Here is a 20,102-nt window from a genome sequence, read left to right as displayed (position 1 = left end):
AAATAATGCCTCCTCCATAAGGCATAAGGCATTTCAGTAACACTTTACAATACAGGTACACTAATCTGCATTAATTCATGCTTAACTAATGCACAGATAATCATGTGTTAATGTATGACTCATGAAGAACTAAACCATTAATTAATGATTACTGCATCAGTAACTAATAAAGATTCTAAATGATTAATAGATTAAGTAATAAATGAATTGTTATTAATTAAATGTCATAATGTATCAATTCCTTAAAGGGGGGGTGAAATGCTATTTCATGCATACTGAGTTTTTTACACTGTTAAAGAGTTGGATTCCCATGCTAAACATGGACAAAGTTTCAAAAATTAAGTTGTACGTTTGATGGAGTATTTCTGTGCCAAAAATACTCCTTCCGGTTTGTCACAAGTTTCGGAAAGTTTTTTTCGACTATGGGCCTGTGTGACGTCAGATGGGGCGGAATTTCCTTATACGGGTCCTAAGGCCACTTCTCTCAGGAGGACGCGCGCGCACCCGTAGACCAGAGCGAGAGAGCGAAAGCAGTACGCCCATCAAAGCGCTGTGCTCGCTGCAGTCACAGGACTTTGTTTGTTCCCTGCATTTCGACGATGATTTGTTTTATAAACAAGGCCCAGTTCGATGCTCTAATGCTTAAGGATAGAGCAGTCCCAACGATAAAGGTTCACGGTCGTGCGTTGGAACCGCAGGCGGTGAGTAAAACCCTATGGTAAAACCAAAAAAACTGCTTCAAATGTCTGTGTTGTTAGCTATCGGCGCGTAAGCACAGCCCACACGGCACGCCTCCAGCCGCTCGTTTTTTTCCGGAAAGACTCGGATCTTTCTTTTATAAATATAATAAAACTTTTTGGAGATATGAAGGATGCAATACTACTATATAGGTCCTCAAGATTAACATGCACTGTTAGACCTTACCGGGTTTTTTTACAGTAAAATACTGGCAACACTGTTGCCAGTAATTTACTGTAATCTACAGTATGTTACTGTAAAAATGCACTAAAGCTCGAGTTAACTAATTTCACTTGCAGAAACCGACTGTCTTAAATTAACCAACTGTCATTTAAAAGTTTTAACTAAAATTTATAATGCATTAATAAAGTGAGCAAAGTATTACTGTGAACTTATTTCATTTGAAACCACAAAAAAAAATTGGTAAATAAAGAGATTTCCACTGGATCAGCAACTACACAGTCACTGTCTGTTAAATAAAGCAACATACAGCATATCATCAATGTTTCTAGATCTTCTCCTGGACTGAAGCACAGGCTCTACTATTCTGCACAACGGTGAGCAAAAAAATACATTTTACAGTAAACTAGCAACTAGGGAAATCCACACTAAAAAGAGTAAAAAGTAACACTGACGCAGTGTTACAGTGAGATAATTAAGTGCAGAGGTGGAAAGTCCAGGGGTCAGAAAGTAAAAGTCCTGCCATTCCACCCATGAACTCACACAGCAAAAACTCCAGTGTTAAATGAACTCTCCTGGGAGTTTATTTGGCTCCAGACTCAAGAGTGTTAAAGTTAATGAGATAAATTAGTGATTGATTGAGTGATGATTGAGCATTATTGAAGACACCTGAGGTTAACAAGCAGAATCACCAAAGGAGCAAATCTCTTTTTTCAAGTTGCCATTATGGTGATTAGCGTTTGCTTTAGTTGGGCTCTTGACACTTAAACTGTTAACATTAAACGTTGTTTGGCTGTTGTATCTGAGTTATAACTCTCAGATGAACAAAGAGAAAAGCTGAACAGGTGGTGTCGGTTATGATTTGACATGATCATTGTTTTATCTGAATCTCTGAACTCATTTAGAGCCTAATCTCTGACTTAAATGTATATTGATCATTACAGCTTCACAGTGATTCTACGATGATGATTTCTTAAAAGTTGTTCTGATATAAATTAAAAAAAAAAATCTTTCTTTAAGGCACACACAGACATCAAGAATGAGTGTATGAATCTCAACAATGGTGACAAAAAGAATATTCAATTAGGAAAAGGAAATTACTAAGACAATTCAGATCATAATTTATTCATACCGCAATGCATGATGGGAGCCATGAATGAGTTTTGATTGGTGGCACCCAGAATGCACTGCAACATGCTTTATTATTGTCACCATTGTTGAGAATCACAGGCTGATTATTGATGTATGTGTGTCCAAATACAATACTTCTTTAAAGTCTTTTGATCAGAACAACTTTTAAGAAATCTTTTTGATTATATTGAAAATGCTGAAATTAGTATACTGTAGAATCACAGGCTCCTGTAATCAACAAGGCAAACCTAACTCTCTAAATGAGTTTTGTGAGTCAGGTCAAATGATGATTATGTCAAATCATAACCAACACCACCTGATCAGCTTTTCTTGTTGTTCATCTGAGAGTTATAACTCAGATACATCAGCTAAATAAAATCTAAATTTAACAGTGTAAGTGTCAAGAGCCCAACTAAAGCCAACGCTAATCACCATAATGGCAACTTCAAAAAAGAGATTTTCTCCTCCATTGATTCTGCTTGTTAACATCAGGTGTCTTCAATAATGCTCAATCATCACTCAATCAATCACTAATTTATCTCATTAACTTTAACACTCTTGAGTGTGGAGCCAAATAAACTCCCAGGAGAGTTCATTTAACACGGGAGTTTTTGCTGTGTGAGTTCATGGGTGGAGTAAATATATGGCAGGACTTTTACTTTCTGACCCCTGGACTTTCCACCTCTGCATGTAAGTGATTGTTGAGCATTAGTGATGAACACCTGCTGTTAGAACAGAAAATAGAGAAACACAAGAACTACAACTGACTTCCAGCTATTACACATTATTACACTTAGTATTAACCAGTATGACTTTATTTCTGTCATACATCTACAGAAGTTGTTGTTAAGATGTTTAATTGAAAATGTTTGGTTGGAAGTTACCATTATAGAGATCAGTGCTTGCTTTAGATGGGTTGCTGATGCTAAAACATTAGTGTTTCTTTTGCTGCTTGAGTTGTGTTTTTGTGCAAGTCATTCACAAAGGAATTCATTCCTACTCATTCAGTTTTATCTTCAATCAAAAGTGTTACATTACCACCACTGTGAAACCACAGCAATAAATTACAATTACTTATTTGTTTAACACATCATGCATAAACCAAAAAATAACAGAGCTATGCTGTCTTTTAGAAACACAGAGATATCACAATTTAGCACATGAATCTCAACAATGGTGGCAATATTTTTTTATTATTCATGCAGCAGTGAATGCTGGGAGTTTTATACTATCCTGGAACCCAGCATGCACTGCGACATGAAACTTTTGATTGTCACCATTGTTGAGATTCATGTACTGATTGTTGATGTCTGTGTGTGTCTGAGTCAAACAGGAGTTAAACATGTCTTAATGCACTATATGATTAAAATATTGTTCAGAAGACCTGATTACAGAAATGTTGATTTCATGTTGTAGATTCACAGTTAAATATGAAATACCCATAAATTCAAAGAATATATACAGGAAAGATCTGAAAATCAGACATGTCCAAGATGATTGTTAAACATTCACAAAAGCCAAAAATAACTAATCATCTTCCTCTTGACTTTTTCTTGCCATAACAGATGTGCTTTATAAACTCACTGTTACAGCAGTCAAGGGACAAGAGACCAACTAAAGCAAATACTAATCTCCATCATGGTGACAACAAACTTTATTATTAACTCAATCTCTGTAAATTCTCAACAAGAACTTTTTTACATGTATGAAAGAAATAATGTTAAACTGGTTTGTAAACTGGTTTCACACTCAGTGGCTGGAAGTCAGTTGTAGTTCTTGTGTTTCTCTTTTTTTCCTTTTCTTGTTTCTCTGTCCTTCAGTGATTCTGCTTATCAGGTGTTCATCACTGTCTCAATTCACTCACTTCTTTTCATTCACTCTGTCAAGTGGACTATATTAGTGAACTAATGTAGGGAATAGTGAATGAGGGTATAGGGTGTGATTGTGAAAACAGCCTCTGAGTGTATTTTGAGAACTGTTAATTCACAGTATATTCCTGTACACAGCAAAAACTCCAGTGTTAAATTAACACTCCTGGGAGTGTATATGAGTCCACACTCAAAAGTGTAAAGTGTTAAAATATGAGTGTTAAATTAACACTCGAGAGTGTTAAAGTTAATGAGATAATTAAGTGATTAGTTTAGTGATGATTGAGCGTTATTGAAGACACCTGATGTTAACAAGCAGAATCACTGAAGGAGGAAATCACTAATTGTAAGTTACCATTAAGGTGATGGGTGTTTGCTTTAGTTGGGCTCTTGACACTTATATGTTTACTTTAAATTTTGCTCGTCTGCTGTTATTGATTTATAACAGTCAGATGAACAAAGAGACAATGTGATCTGATGGTGTTGGTTATGTTTTGACATAATCATGTTGTGATCCGTAAAACAAATCTTATTGAGATGGCTTAACTTGTTAATTACAGCAGCTCTGTGATTCTACAGCACATGATTTTCAGTATTTTTCATATAATCCAAAAATATTTCATAACCATTGTTCTGATCAAAAGACTTTCAAATGAATTTATTTAGAAACACAGACATCAATAATCAGCCTGTGAATCTCAACAATGGTGACAATAATAAAGCATGTTGCAGTGGCTACCACCAATCACAACTCATTAATGGCTCCCATCATGCATTGCGGTATGAATAAATTATGATCTGAATTGTCTGTGTAATTTACTTTTCCTAACTGAATATTCTGCTCGTCACCATTGTTGAGATGCATAGACTGAATCGTGACGTCTGTGTGTGCCTAAAAGAAGGATTTTTTTTTTTTTTTTAAAAAACAACTTTTAAGAAATCCTTTGTATTATATCTAAAATTCTGGATATTTATGCAGATTCACAGTTATGCTGTAATCAACAACATGAATCTAAGTCAGAAATAAGGATCTTAATGAGTTCAGTGATCAATTTCAAATGATGATTGTCATAATATAACCAACACCATCAAATCCCTTTTTTCTTTGTTCATCGGGCAGTTATAAGATACAACAGCCAAACAAAATCTAAAGTAAATGTATAAGGGTCAAGAGCCCGACTAAAGCAAACACCCATCACCATAACGGTGGCTAACATTTTGTGATTTTCTCCTTCAGTGATTCGGCTTGTTAACATCAGGTGTCTTCAATAATGATCAATCATTACTAAATTAATCACTTAATTAGCTCATTAACTTTAACACTCTTGAGTGTTAATTTAACACTCATATTTTAACACTTTACACTTTTGAGTGTGGACTCATATACACTCCCAGGAGTGTTAATTTAACACTGGAGTTTTTGCTGTGTAGGTTTTATTTTCTATGGTATATTACTGTTTTAATGGAAAATGGTTTGATATTGTCAGAATTTGGCCTTTTTTTACAGCAAGGGTTAACAGTGTAACCAGTGCTTTAAGTGGGCCGGTACGCGCCGGTACTCAGTACCGCCACTTCCAAATATAGCTCTTGAGCGTACCGCCACCTCTCCGTGCGCCCAGAACGTGCTTTTAGCATACCGGAACGCTCATTTGCACATCTGTTTTAATCCTCTGGCTGCGCTGCCGCTTTTCAGAGCGCCCTTCACAATGCACGCTTCCTATCCTCCTAATTCGACCCACCGAGAGCAGAGACTACATTACCCATACATACACCCTTGAGTTTTACAAGTGAAAAGCGCATGCTTCGCTTTTGCCGCTGTCAACAACTCAATGTCCGGAGAGGGTGTGTGAAACGCGCAACCATAGCTGCTCGGTTAAAATACAAATATGAACACTTAATATGCTCTCCTGGCTTCAGACTCTGTTTTTTCAATACCCCTTTGCACATTTTATTTATGTTCAGTAGCTCTTTCTAGCTCAAGCAAATCCACAAACTAAAGGATTTATTATTTTTTATAAGAATATATGAAATAAAGTCGCAATTGCGTCTTATAAAGTCAGAATTCTGACATCTTTTCTCAGAAATGTGAGATATAAACTCACAATTGTGAGATAGGCTATAAAGTCAAATTCTAAGGAAAAAAAAGACGGACTTTTTTTTTCTTTCTCAGAATAGTTTATATCTCACAATTCTGACGTTATAACACGCATTTTGCGACTTTATATCATGCAATTCTGACTTTATATATCCCAATTGCGCCTTTATTTCTCAGAATTGCGACTTTATATCTCGCAATTGCGACTTTATATCTCAGAATTGCGACTTTATATCTCAGAATTGCGACTTTATTTCTCACAATTCTGACTTCATATCTCGCAATTCTGAGAAAAAAAGTCGCAATTCTGACTTGATATATCGCAATTGTGAGAAAAAAAGTCAGAATTGTGAGATAAAAAGTCGCAATTATTATTATTTATTTATTATTCAGTGGCGGAAACAAGCTTCCATAGTTACCTCAGGGGAGGAGGGGAGTCAGCAAAAAAAAAAAAAAAAATAGAGTACCGGCACCTCTTTTGGGCCACTTAAAGCACTGAGTGTAACTAACAAATCTGCTTAATGTTCTACGCTGTCCACTCATGAAAAACTTGACCTGCCCTTCAACGCGGGATTCGCAAATGCTTGCACATGAAAGATGGGTCAGTACTCAGTTTATTTGGACCAACTTCCTCCTCAGAATCACAACCTGTAAGTATGAATAATTATTGATGTACACTGTTAGACCTTACCAGTTTTTTTTACAGTAAAATACTGGCAACACTGTTGCCAGTAATTTACTGTTAATTGTACAGTTCTTTACTGTAATCTACAGTATGTTACTGTAAAAATGCACTAAAACTCGAGTTAACTAATTTCACTTGCAGAAACCGACTGCCTTAAATTGACCAACTGTCATTTAAAATATATAAAGCATTAACAATGTGAGCAAAGTATTACTGTGAACTTCTTTCATTTGAAACCACAAAAAACTTTGGTACATAAAGAGATATCCACTGGACCAGCAATTACACAGTCACTGTCTTTTAAATAAAGCAACATGCAGCAAATCATCAATGTTTGTAGATCTTCTCCTGGACTGAAGCACAGGCTCTACTCTTCAGCACAATGGTGACCCAAAAAACTAGATTTTACAGTAAACTACTGGCAACAGTGTTGCCAGTATAAACCTGTTTTATAACTTACAGTTTATTACTGTTAAAATACACTTTGTGGGTGTGTCTTTTTATCTTACACTGTTAACCTTTTCAACCCCACAGGAAAATCCACACTACAAAGAGTAAAAAGTGATTGTTGAGCATTAGTGATGAACACCTGCTGTTAGAACAGAAAATAGAGAAACACAAGACCAACTGACTTCCAGCCATTACACATTATTACACTTATTATTAACCAGTATGACTGTATTTCTGTCATGCATCTACAGAAGTTGTTATTGAGATGTTTAATTGAAAATGTTTGGTTTGAAGTTAGCATTATAGAGATCAGTGTTTGCTTTAGTTGGGATGCTGATGCTAAAACGTTAGTGTTTCTTTTGCTGCTTAAGCTGTGTTTTTGTGCAAGTCATACTTGTGATTCAATTAATGAGTAGTTATTAGAGTAGGAAGAGTAGGAATTAGTCAATTAATCAATTAATCAACTACCTATTAAGCCTTTAATTAATTGAATCAGGTGTGCCATTTCAGGGTTAAAACGGAAACATGGCCTGTCAGGGGGTCCCTGCAGGAGAGGTTGAGAACCACTGGTCTAAGTCAAGCAGGAGTTCAAAATGTTTTAATGCACTATATGATTATGATATTCTTCAGAAGACCTGATTACAGAAATATTGATTTCATGTTGTAGATTCACAGATACATGCTAAATATGAAATACCCATAAATTCAAAGAATATATACAGAAAAGATCAGAGAATCGGACAGGTCCAGAATGATTGTGACTTCATCACAAAAGCCAAAAAAACCTGATCAAATTTCTCTTGACTTTTTTTTTGCCATCACAAATGTGTTTTATAAACTCTCTGTTATAGCAGTCAGAGAGAGATGAATGGTAAGAAGTTAAGGGACAAGAGACCAACTAAAGCAAATACTGATCTCCATCATGGTGACAACAAACTTTACCATTGTTTGGCATTACAATTTACAATTTACAATTGATTCGCAAGTATGACTTGAGCAGAGAGTTTCTCAGAGATGCACCACTCATTATGAGATGTTGCAGCTGTAATTCCTCACCATCAGCATTAACAAGTGTATGTCCATCAACAAACCGTTAACAGGCTTATTAAGGCTGAGATGACTCCATATTTAATAATATGATAATGATAATTAAATGTGAGCCAGACCATCTCGGGCCGACACAATGTTGTTATCTGAGATACGTTATCCAAGCACTAACATGAATGACTGATGTAACATTAAAGTTTTAAGAGACCTACACAATAAAACACAAAACTACATATTTTGAACACCTGGTAGAATATATACACTGTTAACCCTTGCTGTAAAAAAAAGGCCAAATTCTGACAATATCATACCATTTTCCATTAAAACAGTAATATACCATAGAAAATAAAACTAGCCTACAGGAATATACTGTGAATTAACAGCGCTCAAAGTCGACACTCAGAGGGTTAGGAGAACATTAGTTCACTAATATAGTCCACTTGAATGAAAAGAAGTGAGTGAATTGAGACACTGATGAACACCTGATAAGCAGAATCACTGAAGGACAGAGAAACAAGAACAGAAAAAAGAGAAACACAAGAACTACAACTGACTTCCAGTCACAGAGAGTGTGAAACCAGTTTACAAACCCGTTTACAATTATTTCTTTCATACATGTACAAAAGTTCTTGTTGAGAATTAACAGAGATTGAGTTAATAATAAAGTAAGTAAGTAAAATTTATTTGTATAGCACCTTTCACAGACAGAAGAGTCACAAAGTGCTGCACAGTAATGAAAACAAACATAAAATCAAAACAACACAAGTAAAACCAAGTACAACTCCACAACTGTACTACCATCAGATTCATAAACATGTCAAATTGTTAGTTAAAAGCTTGTCCAAAAAGATGAGTCTTTAAGTGTTTTTTAAAAGATTCCACAGAACTCATAGTTCTCAGAGCTAAAGGGAGGGAGTTCCAGAGCTTTGGAGCCACAACACAAAAAGCACGGTCACCTCTTGTCTTAAGACGTGTTCTGGGAACAGTTAAAAGATCTTGGCCTGAAGACCTCAGAGACCGACAAGGAGTATGCATATTTAAAAGATCCTGGATGTAGGAGGGAGCTTGACCATGCAAGGCTCTGAAAGTAATAACCAAAATTTTAAAATGAACTCTAAAACCAACAGGAAGCCAATGAAGGGCCTTCAGCACAGGAGTAATGTGTGACCTCCTGCTGGTCCTAGTCAAAAGCCTAGCAGCTTCATTCTGTACAACTTGCAGTCGATCTAGAGAAGATTTATTCAAACAAGTGTACAGCACATTACAATAGTCTAATCGTGTAGAAATAAAGGCATGAACAAGCATCTCTATCTCTTTTCTGGAAACCATAGATCTAATCTTAGCAATGTTCCTGAGATAGAAAAAACAGGTGCGAACCACAGACTTAACATGACTGTTAAAACACATTGATCTGTCAAAAATGACACCCAGATTTCTCATGTCACTACGGTCAGAAGATGATAGACCCCCAAGGGCCTGCCTAATCTTAGGGGTGATGTTGTCTGGGGCAAAAATCATCACCTCTGTTTTATCCGTATTAAGTTGCAGAAAGTTCTCAGCCATCCATTTATTAATTGAGACTAAACAATTCAGCAAAGGGGACAGTTTGTCTAGTCTGTCTGGACTAAATTAAATAAATAACTGGATGTCATCCGCATAACAATGATAAGATACTGTTTTAAAACTACTTATAATCTTTCCAAGGGGAAGCATGTACAGACTGAACAGATGGGGGCCAAGCACAGAACCTTGCGGCACACCACAAGACAAAGGAACAGAATCTGACATGAAAGATCCTGTGGACACAGAAAAACTCCTGTCAGAAAGATAGGAGGTAAACCAGTCCAGAGCAGATCCAGAAATGCCCACTAGAGAGTTAAGTCTATCAATCAGAATGCAGTGATCAACAGTATCAAACGCTGCACTAAGATCTAACAAGACCAGCACAGAACACTCTCCTGCATCAGCAGCCATCAAGATGTCATTCGAAACCCTAAGGAGGGCAGTTTCAGTTGAATGGTTTTTACGAAAGCCAGACTGGAAATTATCACAGATACTATTAGCCTCCAACACATAATTTAACTGCATTGCCACAACCTTTTCTAGGATTTTAGAAATAAAAGGCAATCTAGAAATAGGCCTATAGTTGTTAAAAGATGCTGCATCAAGATTACTCTTTTTCAAAAGTGGCTGAACAACAGCATGTTTAAAACACCTAGGGACCTGGCCCAGCCTAAGAGAAAGGTTTATAATTGAAACCAAGCACGGGCCAATAGATGAAATGGATTTCATGAACAAAGATGTAGGCAAAATATCGACAGAGCTTTGGGAAGGCTTCATTGTACCCACTACTAGGGCTGGGCGATTTAAATCGCGATATTGTTATGCGCATCTCGTCAGTAAAGCCGGTTCCTTGATTAGTAGTAAATCACCATCACCTGCTTTCAGATGGAGCGGCATTTAGGGCTGAGGAGATAATTAAGTGATTAATTGAGTGATGATTGAGCATTATTGAAGACACCTGATGTTAACAAGCAGAATCACTGAAGAAGAAAATCACAAATTGTAAGTTACCATTAAGGTGATGGGTGTTTGCTTTAGTTGGGCTCTAGACCATTATATATTTACTTTAAATATTTACTGTAGTTTGTCTGCTGTTATTGATTTATAACAGTTAAATTAACAAAGTAAAATGTTATCTTATAGTGTTGGTTATGTTTTGACATAATCATGCTGTGATCTGAAAAATGAAACTTAAGATAGTTTGGTTTAACTTGTTAGCAGCAGTTTTGTGATTCTTCAGCCTATGATTATCAGTACTTTACTTATAATTCAAAAAATATTTAATAAACATTGTTCTGATCAAAAAGACATTCAAACATAATAATTTAAAACACAGATATCAATAATCAGCCTGTGAATCTCAACAATGGTGACAATAATAAAGCATGTTGCAGTGGCTGCCACCAATCACAACTCATTAATGGCTCCCATCATGCATTGCGGTATGAATAAATTATGATCTGAATTGTCTATGTAATTTACTTTTCCTAATTGAATATTCTGCTCCTCACCATTGTTGAGATGCATAGACTGAATCTTGACATCTGTGTGTGCCTAAAAAAATGATTTTTTTTTTAAAACAACTTTTAAGAAATCTTTATTATATAAAAAATTCTGGCCATTTATTCAGATTCACAGTTATGCTGTAACCAACAACATAAATCGAAGTCAGAAAGAAGGATTTTAATGAGTTCAGTGATCAAGTTCAAATGATGATTTTCATAATATAACCAAAACCATCAGATCACTTTTTATTCTTTGTTCAACTGGCAGTTTTAACTCAGATACAACCGCCAAACAAAATCTAAAGTACACATATAATGGTCTAGAGCCCAACTAAAGCAAACACCCATCACAATAATGGTAACTTACAATTTGCGATTTTCTCCTTCAGTGATTCTACTTGTTAACATCAGATGTCTTCAATAATGCTCAATCATCACTAAATTAATCACTTAGTTATCTCATTAACTTCAACACTCTTGAGTGTGGACTCATACACTCCCAGGAGTGTTAAATTAACACTGGAGTTTTTGCTGTGTACAAAGAGCCGTAGTTAACTGACAAGCTGAGCCATATCGCATTAAATATCGCTGGCGATACGTCCGCGATATTGATGCGATTTGGCTCAGCTTGTCAGTTAACTACGGCTCTTTGTACTAAATGCCGCTTCATCTGAAAGCAGGTGATGGCGATTTACTACTAATCAAGGAACCGGCTTTACTGACGAGATGCGCATAAAAATATCGCGATTTAAATCGCCCAGCCCTAGGACAAATAAAGTGTTATGAAATGAAATGAAATGAAATGAAATGAAATCTGTCCGATGTTTGTATGTTTTTCTGTTTACCTGCCAGGCACGGTGCCAGAGTTTCACTAAAGCTGCCATGGAAGTCTCTGCATTTGTGTTTGAACACAGACACAATACCTTGAAATTTGAGAGTATCAGTTGAATTCAATTTAATTCATCCCATTGTCTGTTTTTTATCCTCCGAACTTGCTGTGAACAACAAACCTTTTGTCATTTAACTTTGGTAGGAATATGTTTGTATAACTTTAACACAATGCCAATATCGTGACAGCATTGTGAATGTATTATAGTGGTGGTCTCCCTGAAGCAATGCAGATCCTCTTTCTCTTCCCTGAACCTGAATGACCAAACCACTACATTAAACTGACTTAAAAAATTAGCTGAATATTGAATAACTTATAAAAAAAGTTGAAAATTTCTTAACTTATTTTGATGAGTTAAAGCAATGTAAAAACATATGTTGTCATAACTTATTGTTCATATAATTTCCTACAGTGTTCATCCTAAAGATATGCTGGGGAACCAGGTACAAAAGCACTTCCACAAAACATCTTCTGTATGTGCACTGTACCCAGTCAACACTTTGTGATCTCTCCATATGATAGTGATGTTACGTATGACACTGAAGCTTCGATGCGCGTATCACACAAGCGACACAATTTCTAGTGAGCCCCATATCGCCCCATATCGGGGTGTGTATTGGTTTACTAGAGTCACGTGATCGACGACAAAGAAGCCTCACTTTCTGTCCAATCGTGCGCGTTTCGCTTTGGGTGTCAGAAGGCTCGAACTCCAGATCGTATTTAACGAGTCATTGTTGCCTCAGTCTGGTTGATGGGTTTGTGAGGAGAGTGCTGTACTTTGAAAGTTAATCAATATATTACATTTAAATAACAAAAAAAAAATGTTTTCACTACTTAGGCTATTATTTTTAGTTGTTGTGTCTTTTTGTTTTTGTAAAAATCTTTGCACTTTTGGTGACTTACAGAGACAAACATACAGAGAGCTGAAGATCCACTTGAATACTGGAGAATGCAGAAACAAGTCTACTAAGTACTGTCTAAGAGGAGAAATAGACTCTTAATAAAAATAATTAAAAACTTTATCACCTTTCTGTCATTCCTACAGTTACATAAGCACTATCAGTAACAAGTGTCATAACAAGCACATTTAATAACAGATGATCCTATCAGACATGTGTGTGTGTGTGCGTGTGTAGAGAGAGAGAGAGAGAGAGAGAGAGAGAGAGAGAGAGAGAGAGAGAGAGAGAGAGAGAGGCCTACATTAAATCTTATTGAATCATATAAGCTTATATTATATTTTATTGTCACACTTTAATGGTAAAATACATTTATTTAATGAACAAATCAAACACAAACATGTAAGGCTTTTATTTGTACACATAACATTGAAACTATGGAGTGTGTTGTGGTTGCTTCATCTGCCATAGCTTCTAACGCAGGCTTCTGGCTGCTTTATTTTAAATAAGCACCAGATGTCGCTGTTCTCGACACTCTCGAAGCTTTGAATCTTTTCCCGGACCAGTCAGGGGAAAGCTTCAATGGTTCATGAGGCTTCATTTTCCCATCCCTACCATATGATCACAATGTGAGTTCACAGTGAGCTAGAAATGTGAACTCACAGTGCACTCATATTATGGCCACAATGTGAGTCACCCCAACTAGAAATGTTATTGGACGTGGACTCCAACATCACTCAGACGCAGAGGTGTCCAGGAATCAGAAAGTAGAAGTGCTGCCGTATGTTTATTCCACCCATGAACTCAGTCAGCTGATTTCACTAATTAGTTCTGTCTCCTGTTGAGGCCCCGTTTACACGTACATGGTTATTTTGAAAAACGGAGACATTTCCCTTCGGTTGTGCCCCTCGTTTACATGCAAACGGAGAATTGGCCTCTGAAAACTATTCTTTCTAAAAACTCCGCCCAGAGTGGAGATTTTGGAAAACTCTGTTTGCACGTTTGCATGTAAACTGAGAAAAACAGAGTTTTAGGCAGTCAACGTCACAGTATGCGACAGAACTTGCACTGCGTCAAAGGTGCGACCTATATTTTCAGGATTCTGATTGGGCTTGACCCAGCGGACACCTTGATATCAATTTAACATCAATATGACATCAACATTGATGTCAAAATTACATCACGAAATAGGTCAAAAATGAAAGTCATATTGACGTCAAACTGTCGATGTCAATTTGATGTCAAGATTTTGACCTCTGCTGATCATGACCTCAGTCATTTTGATGTTGTTTTGATGTCATGCTTTGTTGGTATTTGATGTCAATTCAACATTTATTTGACGTCAAGATGTCCTTTATATACCTTTATATTATTTGATAAACAACATTGCTCTCATGCTGTAAAATTAAATGGCTTCTATTATAAAACAACTTTAGAAACACAAGTCCTATATAACCAAAACATTAAACTCTGAATAAGATCAGAGATTCAGTCATTTACATGATGATATTGTCATCATCATCAATAATCAGCCAGCATCACCTGATCTCATTTTCTAATGGCTTTTTTAGCTACAACAATTGTACTTTATAAACACACAATTATAGCAGTCAGAGAATTTTTTTATATATTAAAGAGTCAAGGGTCAAGAGCACAACTAAAGCAAACGCTAACCACCATCATGGTGACTTTAAAATGCAAAATATGATTTCATTAAACCGGAAATTAAATAAAGTAAATCTGGTTAGTTTTAAGTGAAGCTGGTAATAAGTGTACGACCATGCATTTCACCTTTTTGTTTGGTTTATTCCAACCAAAATTCAACAACTGCCCAACGTTGGAGCTTGACGTCAAACAAACATTGGATTTAGACGTCAACCCGACTTTCATTTTCAAACAAAATCCAATGACTGACCGATGGTGTAGTCTATATCCTGTGCCTGCTGGGATCAACATCATGACATCTTGACGTCAAATAAATGTTGAATTGACATCAAATACCAACAAAGCATGACATCAAAACAACATCAAAATGACATCAGCAGAGGTCAAAATCTTGACATCAAATTGACATCGACACTTTAATGTCAATATGACTTTCATTTTTGACCTATTTCGTGACGTCATTTTGACATCAATGTTGATCGCTGGGGAGCTTCTCGTTACACTGCCACCTACAGGTTTGGCATGTCTTGACGGCATATACATAGGTTTGTGTAAACGAACACTTTTCTGAAAACGGTGACTCAAATCCAGGTGATTGGAACAAAATACTGAGGAGGACTTTTATTTCTGAACCTGGACTTTACACATGTCACATGTCAGCCAAGAGCAAAGAAATAAACCTGAAGCAGAGCAGAATTACTGATGGAAAGAAGAGAACAGAAAAAGAGACGAGCAGAAACACAAGAACTGCAACTGACTTCAGACACAGCCTCAGATGAAATCAACTGAAGAGAAAAGAAGACATTAAATCTGTGAAGATCTCAGCAGAGGAGGATTAAACAACTCCACAAACAGCATTACCAGCTTCACTTATTACTAACCAGACTGACTTTATTTCTGTCAGACGTCTACAGAAGCTCTTGTTGAGATTTAACAGAGGTTTAACTCTAATGTGTTTCACCATAACAGTGATTAGTGTTTCCATTAGTTGGGCTCATACATATACACATATATATACATATATACATACATATATATATACATACATACACACACACACACATATACACAGCAAAATCTCCACAGTAAAATTAACTCTGTTCAGAGAACATTTGGTCCCTCTCTACAGAGAGTTAAAATAACTCTGAAACAGAGTAAAAGTTAATGAGATACTTAAGTGATTAATTAAGTGATGATTGGGCATTAATGATGAACACCTGCTGTCAACAAGTTCTCAGCAGAGGAGGATTAAACAACTCCATAAACAGCATTGCCAGCTTCACTTATTACTAACCAGACTAACTTTATTTCTGTCATACGTTTACAGAAGTTCGTATTGAGAATTGAGGTTTAGATGTTGACGATTTATTGAAAATGTATGATCACCATTATCGTGATGAATGTTTCCTTTAGTTGGGCAGTTTGACTCTAGCTTATATTTTTGAGTGTTTATGGTTTTTGTAACAGCTTTTACCAAAACATGTAATTTGTTGCAAAGAATGCCAGATGCAAAGATGTTCAGGTGATCTAGTTTTCAACAACAAAAGTAGAATGATGCGCTTATATCATCCCTGTCCAAAAGTGGTCATTTGATGTTAATAGATTATGTTCACTAACAATACTCTCTTGCCACAAATTGGACATTTTGAATTTTTTTAAATACATAATAGGGGAAAAAAAATTCTAAGACACAGACATCAAGAATCAGCATATGAATCTCAACAATGGTAACATGTTTCATGCCGCAATGCATCCTGGGAGCCATGAGTTTTATACTATTGTGGCTCCCAGCATGCATTGCAGCATGAAGCATGTCACCATTGTTGAGATTCATAAGCTGATTATTGATGTCTTTGTTTAAAAAAAAAAAAAAAAAAAAAATTCCCCTATTATGTATTTTAAAAACTAAAAATGTCCAATCTGTAGCAAGAGAGTATTGTTAGTGAATATAATCTATTAACATCAAATGACCACTTTTGGACAGTAACGATATAAGTGCATTTTTTTTACTATCTGCTGTTAAACACTATATCACCTGATCATCTTTGTTTGGCTTTCTTTGTAACAAATTACGTGTTTTTGTAAAAGCTGTTACAAAAACCACAAACTCGCAAGAAGAGTCAAAATGCCCAACTGAAGGAAACACGGTAACACTTTAGAATAATGGTCCGTAGTTAACAAGTAGCTATGCAGGAAGTAATAGGTAGTACTGCATTAACACCAAACTTAATACTATTAACTAATATGGAAGCAATATTAACTAAGCAGTAATTAATATCTAATTAGTACAAAGGTAGTTCCTTGGTAGGTATTTGATTATTACTAAAGAAATATATCCTCATTAAGAACTACTTGTGAACTAAGAAAGAATAACCAATTAATTACTAATCACAAAAGTATCATGTCTAAAAAGTGAACAATTGTGTTTTTTTGTTTAGTTTTTTTACTCTTAACATGGTCATAACATTTCAGAAGCTTGTGCCTCAAATGGGTTTTTTGTGGAAACCAGTTTATGAATATTATATCCCCCAAATACATTAGTTGAGATTGACTACTACTCTTGCTAAAGGATGGACGTATGTTCTCTGTTTATTTCAAATTTAAACATAGAATAATACTAATAATGATAATTTGTTTAACATTTTAAATAATTAGGAAGTGATGCTGACACTCATGATTGGATTAGTTCACTACAATGAGCTCTATTGAGTGTCAGTTCAATATGTCTCAGACTCCATACCTTTATGTTACAGTAGCCGCCTGAGGAGGACGTCTCTTTATACGAATATAAACATTGATGTTCTCTTGTCAAAAACAATTTGCATCCTTAATGAAGAAATTGTCTGCATTTATGTTGCGATAAGCGCAAAACCATATCTTCCAGATTACAATGTTTGTTAGAATATTACTAGTGCCTCACAGAAATGTATACATGTACAGTATGTGTCAAATATAAAATTAAATAATATGTATTACTTGTCAAAAACATGTTAACTCCTCACTAATTACTTAAGCGTTACTTTGTCATCCCGCAGGAACTACTAGTGATGTGGCCCATTATTTTAAAGTGAAAAACACTTTATATCACTAGTAGTTAACGCTTGTATTACCTTAACGCAAGGTAACATTTGTGTAATTACTGAGGAGTTAACATGTTTTACACTTTAAAATAATGGGCCACATCACTAGTAGTTCCTGCGTGATGACAAGGTAACGCTTAAGTAATTAGTGAGGAGTTAACATGTTTTTGACAAGTAATACAAGTTATTTAATTTTATATTTGACACATACTGTACATGTATACATTTCTGTGAGGCACTAGTAATATTCTAACAAACATTGTAATCTGGAAGATATGGTTTTGCGCTTATCGCAACATAAATGCAGACAATTTCTTCATTAAGGATGCAAATTGTTTTTGACAAGAGAACATCAATGTTTATATTCGTATAAAGAGACGTCCTCCCCAGGCGGCTACTGTAACATAAAGGTATGGAGTCTGAGACATATTGAACTGACACTCAATAGAGCTCATTGTAGTGAACTAATCCAATCATGAGTGTCAGCATCACTTCCTAATTATTTAAAATGTTAAACAAATTATCATTATTAGTATTATTCTATGTTTAAATTTGAAATAAACAGAGAACATACGTCCATCCTTTGGCAAGAGTAGTAGTCAATCTCAACTAATGTATTTGGGGAATATAATATTCATAAACTGGTTTCCACAAAAAAAACATTTGAGGCACAAGCTTCTGAAATGTTATGACCATGTTAAGAGTAAAAAAACTAAACAAAAAAACACAATTGTTCACTTTTTAGACATGTTACTTTTGTGATTAGTAATTAATTGGTTATTCTTTCTTAGTTCACAAGTAGTTCTTAATGAGGATATATTTCTTTAGTAATAATCAAATACCTACCAAGGAACTACCTTTGTACTAATTAGATATGAATTACTGCTTAGTTAATATTGCTTCCATATTAGTTAATAGTATTAAGTTCGGTGTTAATGCAGTACTACCTATTACTTCCTGCATAGCTACTTGTTAACTACGGACCATTATTCTAAAGTGTTACCGGAAACACTCATCACTATAATGGTAATCATACATTTTCAATAAATCATCAACATCTAAACCTCTGTTAATTCTTAATAAGACCTTCTGTAGATGTCTGACAGAAATAAAGTCAGTCTGGGGTGCGTTTCCCGAAAGCATCGTTGGCCAACTATGGTCGCAAGTTCCGTCGTTACCAATAGAGTTCAATGGACATTGCGATGAACTTGCGACCATAGTTGGCCAACGATGCTTTCGGGAAACGCACCCCTGGTTAGTAATAAGTGAAGCTGGTAATGCTGTTTGTGGAGTTGTTGAATCCTCCTCTGCTGAGAACTTGTTAACAGCAGATGTTCATCATTAATGCCCAATCATCACTTAATTAATCACTTAAGTATCTCATTAACTTTAACTCTGATTCAGAGTTATTTTAACTCTCTGTAGAGAGGGACCAAATGTTCTCTGAAAAGAGTTAATTTTACTCTGGGGATTTTGCTGTGTATATATATATATATATATATATATATATATATATATATATATATATATATATATATATATATATATATATATATATATATATATATAAATAAATAAATAAATAAATAAATAAATAAATAAATAAATAAATAAATAAGGAGCTTCATGCAATGTGTGCTAAAGGTGGATTCCATCTGACCAAATGGATGAGCAACAGTCGGGAGGTGTTGAATTCCATACCAGAAGAAGACAGGATGAAAGAGGTGAAGGACCTTGACTTGAATCATGTTGTGCTTTTGATGGAAAGGGAGTATAGTGGTGTGCCGAATCTGACACCTTCAGATTTAAGGTAGTAATAAAGGACAGACCTTTTACCAGAAGAGGGATACTTTGCCATATATGAACCTCTCTGACTTTTGTCTCCAGTAGTTCTTTCTGCAAAGAAGATGCTTCAAGATCTTTGCAGGGAAGGTGTTGGATGGGATAGTGTTATACCCATCAAATATGTACAAAGATGTAATCTTTTGTGAACATTAATAAAGAGCTAACTCTGAACAAACAAGTTACTGAAAAAAATTGTTCATAACAGAGAACTTGCCAGAATGTTGTCAAAAGTTTAAAACAAAGTTTTAGATGATTAAACTCGATCCAGAATGTCTCTCTGGTATCTTTCTCCCTCAGAATGTCTTCATCTGTCCGGTGTTTGATTATTTTTTTCTGTTTACTTGCCAGTCACGGTGGAAGAGTTTCACTAAATATATGGTAAACACACAGGTTTGCAGGTAAACACACAGACACAATACCTTGAAATTTGAGAGTATCAGTTGAATTAGATTTAATTCCTCCCAT

Source organism: Scardinius erythrophthalmus (assembly GCF_964197995.2).
Source record: "Scardinius erythrophthalmus genome assembly, chromosome: 1".
Lineage (NCBI taxonomy): Eukaryota > Metazoa > Chordata > Actinopteri > Cypriniformes > Leuciscidae > Scardinius > Scardinius erythrophthalmus.
Note: the sequence above shows the minus strand (reverse complement) of the source record.